This window comes from Dermacentor albipictus, chromosome 7 (assembly GCF_038994185.2).
Source record: "Dermacentor albipictus isolate Rhodes 1998 colony chromosome 7, USDA_Dalb.pri_finalv2, whole genome shotgun sequence".
Lineage (NCBI taxonomy): Eukaryota > Metazoa > Arthropoda > Arachnida > Ixodida > Ixodidae > Dermacentor > Dermacentor albipictus.
In genome coordinates this window covers 125,192,135-125,204,932 of record NC_091827.1, presented here as the reverse complement: position 1 = coordinate 125,204,932, position 12,798 = coordinate 125,192,135, and positions in this window count along the sequence as shown.

Below are 12,798 nucleotides of genomic sequence, written 5' to 3'. Positions count from 1 at the left end.
CAAGATTCCGGTACGCTCGAGGTCATGAGGCATTGCGTATACAGGGTGGCCAATTTCTCCAGAACAATCTGTCCACCATCCTTCAACAAATCTGCTGTTACCTGATCCTCCCCAGCTGCCTTCCCCCTTTGCATATCTCCTAAGGCTTTCTTTACTTCTTCCGGCGTTACCTTCGGGATTTCGAATTCCTCTAGACTATTTTCTCTTCCATTATCGTCGTGGGTGCCACTGGTACTGTATAAATCTCTATAGAACTCCTCAGCCACTTGAACTATCTCATCCATATTAGTAATGATATTGCCGGCTTTGTCTCTTAACGCATACATCTGATTCTTGCAAATTCCCAGTTTCTTCTTCACTGTTTTTAGGCTTCCTCCGTTCCTGAGAGCATGTTCAATTCTATCCATATTATACTTCCTTATGTCAGCTGTCTTACGCTTGTTGATTAACTTCGAAAGTTCTGCCAGTTCTATTCTAGCTGTAGGGTTAGAGGCTTTCATACATTGGCGTTTCTTGATCAGATCTTTCGTCTCCTGCGATAGTTTGCTGGTATCCTGCCTAACGGAGTTACCACCGACTTCCATTGCACACTCCTTAATGATGCCCACAAGATTGTCGTTCATTGCTTCAACACTATACGGTCCTCTTCCTGAGTTAAAGCTGAATACCTGTTCTGTAGCTTGATCTGGAATTCCTCTATTTTCCCTCTTACCGCTAACTCATTAATAGGCTTCTTATGTACCAGTTTCTTCCGTTCCCTCCTCAGGTCTAGGCTAATTCGAGTTCTTACCATCCTGTGGTCACTGCAGCGCACCTTGCCGAGCACGTCCACATCTTGTATGATGCCAGGGTTAGCGCAGAGTATGAACTCTATTTCATTTCTAGTCTCGCCGTTCGGGCTCCTCCACGTCCACTTTCGGCTATCCCGCTTGCGGAAGAAGGTATTCATTATCCTCATATTATTCTGTTCCGCAAACTCTACTAATAACTCTCCCCTGCTATTCCTAGTGCCTATGCCATATTCCCCCACTGCCTTGTCTCCAGCCTGCTTCTTGCCTACCTTGGCATTAAAGTGGCCCATTAGTATAGTGTATTTAGTTAATACGCATGTGTTATTTGGGACCCACACACTAAGAAAAACATCGATGCTCTAGAAATGATTCAAAGTAAATCCATTCAGTTTATCTTTTCTCGATACTGCATGACGGACTCCCCAACCTTTATGATGCAACAAAATAATATCCAGGAACTTAAGCTACGTCGAAAAATTATGTGATTAAACTTTCTTTTTCACTTGAAAAACAACCATCTCGCATTAGACCCTGCTCCGTACGTCCAACCTCTGATGTCACGACTGACTCGAAATCGTCATACTGAATCGATAACACCATTTAGAACACGTACTAACACATTCAAGTTTTCATTTTTTCCACGAACGATTACAGAGTGGAACGCTTTGCCACTATGTATGCTTCGATACAGTGACTCATTCGAGGCATTGACGTCATCATGTGATGCGCTTTTCTTGTTTTTTCTTGCAAAGGACTGTTTTTCCTAAAGTTTCAATGTTCATAATTGTTTTCACGGCCATAAGGTGCTCATTTATGTGTCATCTTTATGTATATATTATCTTTTTTCTCTATGATTTATGATGATTTCTGGTTGATGTTTTGCCAGTGCTTGTGTAAATCTTTTTTTACCCCTCCTGCATGGGCCCTAGCTTCGGCCTGCAGTATTTTGTAAATAAAATAAAATAAAGAAGATCCTCCAGGAGCCTCCGGCGTCACCGTCTCTGCCCCACCGGTCGTTCCTTCATGGACCGTCAGCACGCGGCAGCGCGATCCCACCGTGCTCGCTGGCCTTCGTAGTGACGACGTTGATGATTGGATGGACAATTATGACCGCGTGAGTGAGTCTAACCGGTGCGATGACGTGCACAAACTTCGCAACGTCGCATTCTGCCTCACTGACGTTTCCAGGACTTGGTTTCTCAACCACGAGAGCACCTTGCCTGACTGGGCGGCATTGAAACACCAGCTTCGGCAGATTTTTGTCGCTCCCAACGTCTGCTCTGAGGTCGCCAAGAAAAAGCTTGATGGACGCACGCAAAATATGATGACGAAATACTCGTAGGAAGCCACTAGCGTCCTAGCTAGCACTGTATCAGGTGTGCTTAAAAATACTTGAAGACGTTGAGCAATTGTGACAGCCGACGCAGCCTTTCGAAAGAGTGAGAGTGAAGAGCAAGTAAGTGCCTGTCGTCTGCGAGAGAAGTCTCGCGTTTGCAGCGAGCAGGCGTTGTAGCAGACAACACTTGTAGCATTCCACTCAAGGCGGAATGCTACAAGGCGCAACGCTTTCTCAGAATACAACATTTTTATTTCCAGAAATACTTGATGAGTATTTTTATATAAGTACATGCACGGTTGTTTTGCTGTTGCAAAAATGAATAAATTATTCTTTGGCGTTAAATCAGGAACACAGTCGCACAAGTATGCATACTCTGGTGTTTCCTGGTGACAAACCACCGTAAACCATGCTTCCATCTCAAAGTCATAGAAAGTTAATGTAGCGTGTTGTACATTATATAACTTACTGCAGCAATACAATTAGATTTTACGCGATAATATTTGAGTATAGCTTTGTTTACTGCGCCACAAGCAAACGCCACTTGTCTAAAGACCAGAGTCAATCCGAAGCTGTACTTCCCATCATTCCCATGTAGGTTGAGGCAACGCTCATGAGAACCCCCGTAGGCACTAGCGCCACATTTCCCTTTAGGGTACTTATTTAGAAACTATGTTGGGAAAGGAGGGAGCGAGTGTGCCATGGCTGCGATTGCCGGTTGCCGCTTGCTGCTGAGGGATGATACGACAGAATGACTGTTGGTCTGGCACTCACATGAGACCAAGTAACACTTCTGACACCATTTTAGTGTTCGCGTAGACCGGGATGCCGTCTCATTGATTTAGATTGGAGTGACACGGTGATACGCACTCAAGCTCCCATGCTTTATTGCAGGTTGCCACCGAGTACTCACATTTGGCTAAATGCTGTTAATAGACACTACAACCATGAATGTAGGGCAGGGAAGACAGTATGCGCTCGGTTTAGGCCCTTATCTTCGATTTGAAATGGTGCCTGCTCTGTTCAGATGTTTCCTGCAAATCGCACTCAAGATGTTCAGTGGCTACATCACCTAGGTCTTCAGTGTATCGTGCATCAGAAGATGTGCAGCCTGTAACAGCATGGGCAGTCATATTCGGCCCTTCCCTGTATTCTGCAGGCAGACGTGAAAAACCCCACCCATCAACAAGCAAAAAAACTGCAGCAAAGTGCTTGCATGGCAATTTCGACCTGTTAAAGTCGAAGCATGTACAGCTTGGAGTGCTGAAGTTAACTTTATAAAAGCCCCTACCCTCATTGACAGAACGAATACGGAATGTCCCTTTTTCGCTGCCACCTTCCACGTGCTCGGACCTTTAATCACACACTCGTGCAAGCCGCTCCATAATGTGTGTTGCTACAACAGGAGGCCTCCCATAGAGGAACTCAGGCGCAGCATGGTGCTAAAGACGGTATGAAGGTGAAAAACTCAGATTCGCCTGCAAGAATTATACCTCTTTCTCTGGCAAAAAATTTCCAACCCAGACTTTTAAAAGCCCCTCCAGACTACGGCGACCGCTATTTCCAGCTAAGTATGTCTTGAGCTCTTTGTTTTTTTATTCAATCCATTATTCGTGCCAAAAGGGAGGTGCAACCTATACATCTTCACCCACGTTTCCTTTACTGAGACGTTTCCTTTACTGAGAGCCATTTACTGCTTATATAGGCTTGCAACTACTCATTTTCCTTCCACTGGGGTGACTGCTTCACAGCTTCAATAGCTTTTGTTAGATCATCCTCATTCGCACTGGATGCTACTTGCCTGAGCATTTTCTTCACAATGTCGATCTTCTACTTCATTTTCTTTTTTCGAAATCCACCTGTGCCAAGCCTGTTCTCTGTGAAAATTACACATGACTGGCCGACTGTTCGGGAAGGCAGCAGAAAGTGCGCTGATTTCCGCCTGGCTGTAGTCCACCATCCAAAACTCAAGACTCAGAGTTGGCTTCCAGGCCTTAAAGGTGTTTAGCGCCTCTTCGACGCAATCAGCCGTTTCAAATTGTACCATGAAGGCACCATCAATAGCATAGGTACTTGCGGTCTTCACTATAATAAGGAATAGCGGTAGGGCATAATCTGTTGTTTTATATCTGGCGTCCAGACATACCACATCATCACTATACTTGAGCATCAGTTCCCTCATAAACTCAGTCTGAATACAAAGCAGCAGTGTCTGCTCGCATTCCTGTGCCACAGTTTCTAAAGCGTCACAATAAGGTAACTCATCCTGTGACTCCTCTTGCCCCTCTGAATAATTTTCCATTGACTTCACATGATAGGGTCGCACAAAACATCTTGTTCCAGATGCTTTCTCAATCATTTGTTCAACATAAATTGCTACATTTTCTTGATCAGCTTAACTAAATCTATCCTTACGGAGTGCCTTCTGGATATGATTTCTTATGTCTGTCTTTGTAGGGTAGAAATCTCTGCATGGTGGTCGGGGGGCAGTGCTTGTTTGAGAGCAGTACATCTCGGACAAAAACGTCGGATAGCTCTCAACTGGTTTTACAGATGTCACACCTTGTTGCACAAGCTCGCAAATTGTTTGACACTTCTGAATTTATTGGCTGCGCGTAGCCTGCACACCGGGCATCAATGTCGTGGTTGCAGTGACTTTCCCTGTCGGACATGCAGACATAGAAGCGATGAAGCGATACTGGCGCAGAACAGGTTTACCACTAGCTTCTTCTTGCAATGCGAACCTCAGCCGGGACATCACTTCCTTGGAAGCTGTCTCGTGCTGCCATTTGGTACATTGTTCTGAGATGTTAATCTAAAGATAAAAGAGAAGAGCAGATGGTAAACAGAGTAAACAAAATTATGTGGTTCTGAATTTTGTCGGAATGAAGTGATAACCTCTTTCAGTGATAGAGAATAGAGATAAATTTGACATACGAAAATAAAGGCATGACAGCTGAAATGCATAGGCATAAGAAGCTGATGTCATTATATTGGTGACATTACAGAACAATACCATCAATACCACTACAATAATTCTAAACATTTTTACAGCTTCATCAGCATAGGCCAGGGAGTCCATGCATGGCCAAGCATCCTTTATCCACAAATACTGCAATTCAGTGCTGTAAGCACTTTTTTTAATGCTTCTCGACCGACAGTTTCACCTGTGGCATCAAATGCTAAAATTTTGCATCAAGAATTGCAGTATGAATAAGTGAAAAGATCCAAACAAAAGGCAAGAAATAATAATGACAACAAACAGGAAAAATCTTGTACATTTTTGCAACGGTCAAATGTATTACAAAATTGAGACTGCCCATGTTTGTCAAGAAGTATTTCAACATGTCTGTGCAACACTCTTGGTTTCTTGGGCATTGTAACATGCGCTAGCTATTGTATTGCGAAATCAAACTCATGCGCTGACCCAGCGTTCCAAAAGAAGTGTAGAGAGGGTTATCTCATCTCAACAAGCATACTCGGATTATAAGGTTATTGTCTTGACAGAAAGAAATTAATAAAACAAGTAGTTACGTTCACAAGCTGAATAAGATTTCATTCATTGATTCCAAAAACAGTCATAAATAAAGCTGTAAAACTTGTAGGTTGAATAATTGTCCATACTTCTAAAAAAACTTATTATTAAAGCAAGGGTTCAAAGGTGGAGGCGAGTACTTAAAACTTAAAATTGCTCATACTCATAGACATTACCCCGTCAGTGCAGCCAATTTCAACCAAAGACACATTTCTGCACTCGAAGAGGAGCAAATAATGTCATTCAATACTGATTGCACAATCCACATACATTCACAAAAACATGTCTTTCATAACGCATATTTCAAACCACAAGTTTCTTTCACAAAATTAGTGCCAACTAGTTTCGCTTAGTGGATGCCCCCAATTTTAACACTCCAAAATGTCCTAAAATAATTAATTAAAGCAATGCGTGGAGAGAGTAAGCGCTTTTTATTGGAAAAAAATGAGAATTTAGGCATCACTTGAAATTCGCTCCATGTCAGCTCATTACTTATTTGACTGCAAAAATCTACATTTTATTCATGATCGCTAAGCTGATGAAGTGAATGACTAAGCTGAAATGGTCTAATTTCAAGTCCCTTAATTCCAAAATAAACATGCAGCTGAAAAAGGCTGTTTACCTTATCATCAATGTTGCTTCCAGCGATAAATCAATCCCAAAGTCAAAAAGTTAATATAGGCTATATGTGTTTTTGCTTACCCTGAATTCCGGGAACAACTCCACTTGTTTTATGTCCATCATTGCAGTGCAGCCCTTCTTCTTCGTTCCTTGTAAATTCACCTTTTTTCGTTGGAAGGTAGCTGCTGACTATTCTGCGTCTTTCTCCTGTTGAATGAAGTGAGATATCGAACATCAGTACGCTATAAATAATGACAATTACATTTGGATGAGTGCATGCAGTTAGTGCATTCATTATGAGTGCAGTATTGGTTCCTTGCTCATGCTCGTCCTTTATGGAACAATAAGTTCCATGGTCGCTTTGGCTCCTGCCAGTTGTCAATATTATACTTTAGCTTCGGAGAAGCACTCCGCATCTTCCCTTGGGCACAGGCACAAATTTGGCTCACATTTAAACTAGCATTATGGATCAACCCTCCCTCCCGAACTCCTCCCCCCTTCACCCCCTCCCTCACTGAATTCCGTGGATTTTACAACATATCTTATAGTGCATAGGGATAGAAATGCTAATAGGGCTGGGTGCTTAAACACTTTAATCTGATTACTACCTAACGTTTGAATAACTAACAATCTTTTAACTATCACTTTACTGATTTACAAGCATATACAGTACCTAAAAAGGAAGAAAACTGCATTTGAAGGAGACAGCTAGGTCATTTTTAATGATGTCCACTTTCACATTATTTGGTTGTCCCTGTGCTACTCATTTATGGATTTGCCTGACCTCTGCTGTGTGAATTTTGCAGCATGCCATTGGTAACAAATAAACCCTGCAACTAACAAGCTGGTTCCAATGTGTCTTACAAAACACTGGGGAGTTCATGGCCACTCCTGCTTTTTAAGCAGTTCGTAAGGCACCAAAATAATGACATGTGGAACGTGTTTTGCAATATCTTCAGCAGTTTTCTTCTGGTTAATGTCGACTGTATGAACATGACACCCAGTCACGTTCATATTTCTCCGTGCTACTAATAGCAGGCTTACAAATTTCGCTTATTATATTTTTCCGTGAATTCTGCCATGACACACAGCACTGGAAGTCCTGCTACTAGAGTACGGTTTACTTCAGTCTAACCTCCCACAAGTGCGCGTCACATTTTTAGATGGTATTTTTGACTAGTATCAAGGTTAACACCTCCATCGTCATTACGGCTATATTATATTAATCAACAGGTGAATGGGTAAATTTCCACACCCTAAATATTAACTAATTAAAGAAATATGAAAGCATAGTGAATAAATTCTAAACGTTAACGACGTCGACAAGCATAGACTTGAATGGATGCACTGTCCACTTCTGTTTCTTCAGAAGAATCGCCATTGCTCAGTTCTAACGTTATTTTTATCATTACAGAAACTATATAAATACTCACTTGAAATACTTGTCCATAAATCTGTTAACGGTAAGCTCCTGTTCTCTATAATTAATTACTCACGACCAGTTTCCTCACCCCACATCCACCCGGTTCACTTCTACCACATTCATTATTCATTACCACAACCTAGCATTATTCATGGTAAATTCACTACTAATTTTTTCCGCCACACAACTCAGGAACTCATTAACTTGTATTAAGATACACTCTCATTTATACACATTTAAATCGACCCTTCGTGAATTTTTTCACTCAGTATGTTAATTTCATCATCACCATTTTATTATCAATTATTTTGTGTTATTAAAATACCTTACAGTGTTAGCTATAGCATCTCATTTTGAACAGTGTCTTGTGTGGCGTATAGGTGCCTTGGATTTACTTATTCTACTCATCTCTAGCGGAAGGTTCCTTGTAAAGTCTGTTGACTATGGGATCTCCCTCTGCATGCATTTATTATTCCCCATTTAAAACCTAAAAAAATTCTAACCTTTCACTGCAGTGATGCGGATGGCAGATATGCTATCGTGAACGCGCATAGGCAGAATTTTGTGTGACGTACCGATGCTTGCACGCTTCAGTGCGTATGATATATGAGCGCGTTCTACCCATATCGGATCCACGTAGTCTCCGCGCAATTGTCACGTACCTGTCGAGCACTTCTTGAATCTTGCACCTTGTGAAGGTCTCGCCCAAAGAAGCAGCCCCTGTCCACGGTTTGGACAACCTTAAAAGGCATATCTTCACTCACGACCACATGTCCGCGCTGAGTGCTGAACATCAGCCTGCCTGATATAAAATAAATATTTATATCATCGTACCATTGATCCTGACGCGGTACGTACGTACTACACGCTTGCGATGAACATACCTTTTGGCTTCACAGAGTGCTCAGTATAGAAGCACACATTGACAGCGGTGAGGTTCCTCAGAAGCTCTTCGTATACTTCTTTGAAGTCTGCATAACCGGTTCAGGTGTTTCCACACTTTTTCAAGTCCCGCAGGTGCCTCTTTAAAACTTCTTCAGCTGCTGTCAGATCCATCGTTACTCCCGCCACAGAAAAAGTGGTGCGAAAATCTGCTCACGGCCACGGGCACGCCTGGTGGTGTAGTCGTATATTATAGTTTGTGATTCTCCAGTCACTTTCGCGCGCTCATTCGGTTCTCGTCTGCTGCACGCGCCGGCGCAAGCGGTGGTACCATTGCTAGCCGACGGCCGGGCATGCGCAGTGTAGAGCCATATGTGGTACGTACTGCGGAGAACCTCACCCCCAATCAACACCGACGAGCACAGCTTCTCAGGGTCAGTCCATATGGTGTCATCGTTCATCACCACCACGCTGCGGAGCGTCCGTCTAACGGAAGAGCCTCGAGCCCTCCCTTGTTCACGAACCCGGGCAGATCGGCGACGAATACCCACGGATCGTTCCACGACACCGCCCCCCGTTGCTTCCGCCATGCCGCTGTACGGAAGGCTCGAGCCGTTCGAGGGAGATAGGCCCGCCTGGCCAATTTACGAGGAACAAGTCCACGTGTACTTCCGGGCAAACTACACACGCGAGGCCAAACAGCGGGAAATTTTCCTGGCCAGCTGCCGGACCCGCGTCTTCAGTCTCCTGCTCGACCTTCTCAAGCCAGCCACGCCTGCGAGCTACTCGCCATACTGCGCTTCAACCCGGCACCGTCCACACTAATGGAGCGTTCCCGATTCAACTACCGGAGCCGCCGCGAAGGAGAGATCCTCGGGCAGTTCGTTGCTGCGCTACGAGGGTTAGCGAGTGCCTGCGTTTTCGGGGACCAGCTGGACTCGCTGCCCCGGGACCGTTTCATCTGCGGCGTCAACAATCCCGCCACGCAGACGCGAATCCTGGAGTTTCCCGACCACTATCTGCACGATGTCGTGAAGGCAGCGCTGGCAATGGAAGCTGCCGGCAAGGAAGCCGGCGAGATTGCCCGTGCGACTGGCTCACCGTCGGCGGAAGCGGCGGTCTACAAGTTGGCGACAGAGGGTAGCACCTGCGGCCGCTGTCGTGGTGCCCACTCCCCCTCACAGTGCCAGTCATCTCAAGCACAATGCTTCACGTACGGGAAAACTGGGCACCTGGCACGTGTATGCCGAAGGGGGAGGACGAACAGCAAACAGCAGCAGCCTGGTTCAAGCCCAGGTACCACACAAGCCCGCGGCGGGGGCGTGCGGCAGCAGGCCCGAGTTCTTCCGCGGCCAGGCTCCACGTCATGGCCGAGGACCCGCCGACTTTCGACACGTGGCACACAGGCCTTGTACCGTCGTCTGTGCCGCTGTTCATGCTGACCGTCGAAATCTGCGAGCACCCCATTTCCATAGAGCTGGACACAAGGGTCAGCGTGTTGGTCATGGCCGGGAAACTGTTCAGGTGTACTTTCCCCGGCGTGTCCGTCGAGGCTTTGGGCGTGATGCAGCGCAACTACTCCGGGCAGCTCTCCCGGGTCCATGGTCAGGCACAGGTCAGCGTTCGCTTTGGCGACAGGGAGGCAACCCTCCCCCTTTACATAACCAAGGGGTCGTCGCCGACGCTGCTGGGCCGAAACTGGATTCATGCACTGGGCGTTCGATCGTCTGGCAGAGTACCAGGAAGCCAGCTTGCATGTCATGAAAGATGTCCCCAGCCTCCTGACCGAGTTAAAGTCCCTGTTTCAGCCAGCGGTGGGCACATTTGCCGGCACAACGGCTGGTAACTATGTACCCGAGGGAGTCCAGCCTCGTTACAGTGGCCTCGTTTTTCCAAACCTCGCCCTCTGCTGTTCGTCCTGAAGGACGGAGTCACCCAGCAGCTGAAACGGTTACAGCGAGAGGGCATCCTGGGGCCCATCAAGACGTCTGAATGGGCCGCTCCCATCGTACCAGCCCTCAAACGAGACGGCAGTGTAAGAATCTGCCGGGATTTCAAGGTTACAATCAACCCCGTCGCTACCATCGAGAAGTACCCGTTGCCCCGGATTGAAGATCTCTGGTCAGCGTTGTCCGGTGGACAGAAGTTTACCAAGCTCGACCTCAGAGATGGTTACCAGCAGTTGGTGCTCCAGGATGCCTTCCGGAAGTATGTCACAATATCGTCAACTTTGGCGCTCTTCCAGTACACACGCTTACCGTTTGGCGTGGTCTCAGCCCCAGCCATATTTCAGAGGGAGATGGACAACCTCTTCAGGGGCATGAGGTACGTGGCGGCGTACTTGGATGACATCCTGGTTACTGGCAGCAACGACGGGGACCACCTGCCGAACCTGCACAACGTCCTGGCACGACTGCAGAACGCCGGTCTCAAGCTTAAGCTGGAAAAGTGCATTTTCCTCGCCCCAGTGTTGAGTATTTGTGACATATTTCCGAGGCTGGCCTAGCCCCGGCTCCCCGCAAAGTTGATGCTGTGCTCAAGGCGTCTAAGCCCCAGAACAAGAAGGCGGTTCAGAGCTACCTCGACCTCATTAACTTCTACAGGAGTTTTCTGCCGAACCTGTCGGAGCATCTACAGCCGCTCCATCTTCTGCTTCGAGATGGTCAGTAATGGGTCTAGAAGAAGGGGCAGGACCGGGTCTTCGAGTGCAGCAAGGAGCTAATCAATGCTCCAGTGCTGATGCACTTCGATCCTGCCAAGCCTGTCGTCCTGACCATAGATGCGTCGCCATACGGCGTGGGAGCCGTCCTGGCGCACCGGGACAAGGATGGCCAGAAACGCCCTGTATCGTTTGCTGCTCGTTGGCTTCACACTACAAAGCAACGCTACAGCCAGCTGGACAAGGAAGGCCTGGTCCTCATGTTCGGTGTCGAACGCTTCCACCAGTATTTGTGGGGCCGGAACTTCGAGGCGGTCATGGACCACAAGCCGCTGTTGGGGCTGCTGGGGCCTGACGGCAGTTCCTGTGCAGACATCACCTCGAGTGGTACGCTGGGCCTTGAGGCTGGCAGCTTACAGTCAACAGCTGGTTTACCGTCCGGGAAAGGACCTGGGACCTGCTGATGCCCTGACCCGCCTGCCCCTGCCTGAGGTGCCTGATGCTGTTCCTGAACCTGCTGAAGTGTTCATGCTGGAGCACGCGTACCCGGAGGTGCTCTCCAGATCTGAGGTATCGCAAGCGACATGCCAGGACCCAGTCCTGTCTCAGGTGGCCAAGGCAGTGTCCCGTGGGGAGGAATTGGTTTTGCAGGCCTATAGCCACACGGCCGCTGAAGTGAGCCTGCAGCAGAGCTGCCCACTGTGGGGTTCCAGGGTGGTTATCCCACAGTCTACGGTCCAGGGTCCTGCAGTTGCAGCTCGCGGGCCATCCTGGCGTGGAAAAGACCAAGATGGTGGCCTGGACCAGGACAACACTCACATGGTGCAGAGCTGCCAAATCGGCCAGGAGCGAGCCTCACGTCATGTGGAAATCACCCCCTGGCCGTTCCAACAGACCCTGGTCCCGCCTACATGTGGACTTTGGGGACCTATCAAGGGCCACTACTTCCTGTTGGTGGTGGACGCCTTTCCGAATTGGGTGAAGGTTCTACCTGTCACCACTCCATCAGCAGGCGCGAATATTGCAGCGCTACGACAGGTCTTCGCCGCCCAGGGGTTGCCGGACTTCATCGTATCGGACAATGGTCCTGCTTTCGCCAGCACTGAGTACCTGGCCTGGTGGTCATGGTGGTACCATCATCCGCCGGATGATGGTACCACCGTGACCACCCTGCTTCAAATAGCGCAGCCGAGCGGGTGGTGCAAGCCATCAAGGACAAGCTCAAGAAGAGCCGGACTTGGGATTTCCGGACGCAGATTGCCCGGATAGTGTTTCAGTACCGGACCACGCCTTACAATGTCACTCGCCGTGCCCCCTGTGAGCTCCTGCTGTGTCGTATAGTCAAGACACCCTTGGACGTCTTGCATCTGGACCTCCGATCCACAGTTCTCCTGAAGCAGGAGCTGACCAAGGGCGCCGTCCCGGCCTTTGCCGGAGTCGGCAGCTCCAGTTTTCGCCAGGAACTTCCGTCCTGGCCCACCCTGGTCCACCGGACAGGTGGTGTCCTGCCAGCGCCTCATCGCTGCTCGTCCGCATGCCAGACGGGGCTAC